Source organism: Trichechus manatus, unplaced genomic scaffold (genome assembly GCF_000243295.1).
Source record: "Trichechus manatus latirostris isolate Lorelei unplaced genomic scaffold, TriManLat1.0 scaffold00199, whole genome shotgun sequence".
Classification (NCBI taxonomy): Eukaryota; Metazoa; Chordata; class Mammalia; order Sirenia; family Trichechidae; genus Trichechus; species Trichechus manatus.
This window is the reverse complement of record NW_004444135.1, coordinates 3,899,589-3,901,220: the sequence shown is the minus strand read 5'-3', so window position 1 is coordinate 3,901,220 and position 1,632 is coordinate 3,899,589.

Below are 1,632 nucleotides of genomic sequence, written 5' to 3'. Positions count from 1 at the left end.
TGGTTTATGTGGCCCTTTCTGTCTCTTGGGCTAATACTTTCCTTGTGTCTTTGGTGTTCTTCATTCTCCTTTACTCCAGGTGGTTGGGACAAATTGATGCATCTTAGATGGCCGCTTGCAAGCTTTTAAGACCCCACTCCCCACTCATCAAAGTAGGATGCAGAACATTTTCTTAATAAGCTTTGTTATGCCAGTTGACCTGGATGTCCTCTGAAAGCATGGTCCCCAGACTTTACCCCTGCTACTCTGTCCCTCAAAGTGTTTGATTGTATTCAGGAAACTTCTTAGCTTTTGTTTAGTCCAGTTGTGCTGACTTCCCCATTGTGTGTGCTGTCCTTCCCTTCACCTAAGATAATTCTTATCTACTATCTAGTTAGTAAATAACCCTCTCCCTCCCTCCCCACTCTCCTAACCATCAAAGAATGTTTTCACCGGTGTTTAAACTTTTTCTTAAGTTCTTATAATAGTGGTCTTATACAATATTTGTCCTTCTGTGACTGACTAAATTCACTCAGCATAATGACTCCAGCTTCCTCCATGTTATGTTTCATGGCTTCATCGTTGTTTTTTTATCATTGCGTAGTATTCCATTGTGTGCATATACCATAATTTGTTTATCCATTCTTCCATTGATGGGCACCTAGGTTGTTTCCGTCTTTTTGCTATTGTGAACAGTGCTGCAGTGAACATGGGTGTGCATATATCTGTTCATGTGACGGCTCTTATTTCTCTAGGAGATATTCTAAGGAGCGGGATAGCTGGATCCTATGGTAGTTCTATTTCTATCTTTTTAAGGAAGTGCTAAATCGATTTCCAAAGTGGTTGTACCATTTTACATTCCTACCAACAGTGTATAAGTGTTCCAGTCTCTCCACAGCCTCTCCAACATTTATTATTTTGTGTTTTTTGGATTAATGCTAGCCTTGTTGGGGTGATATGGTGTCTCATTGTAGTTTTGATCTGCATTTCTCTAATGGCTAACGATCGTGAGAATTTCTTCTTCTGTTAGCCACCTGAATATCTTCTTTGGCGAAGTGTCTGTTCATATTCTTTGCCCATTTTTTAATTGGGTTATTTGTCTTTTTGCTGTTGAGGTTTTGCAGTATCTTGTAGATTTCAGAAATTAGACGCTGATCGGATTTGTCGTTGCCAAAATTTTTTTCTCAGTCTGTAGGTTGTCTTTTGACTCTTTTGGTGAAGTCTGTTGATGAGCATAAGTGTTTGAGTTTTAGGAGCTCCCATTTATCTAATCTCTCTTCTGGTGCTTGTGCATTGTTACTTATGGTTTGTATTGTGTTTATGCCATGTATTAGGGCTTCTAGCATTGTGCCGATTTTTTCTTCCATGATCTTTATCGTTTTCAATTTTATATTTTAAGTCTTTCATCCATTTTGAGTTAGTTTTTGTGCATGGTGTGAGGTATGGGTCTTGTTTCAGTTTTCTTCAGATGGATATCCAGTTATGCCAGCACCATTTGTTAGAGACTGTCTTTTCCCCAATTAACGGACCTTGGGCCTTTGTCAAATATCAGCTGCTCATAGGTGGATGAATTTGTCTGGATTCTCAGTTCTGTTCCACTGGTCTATGTATCTGTTGTTGTACCAGTACCAGGCTGTTTTGACTACTGTGGCA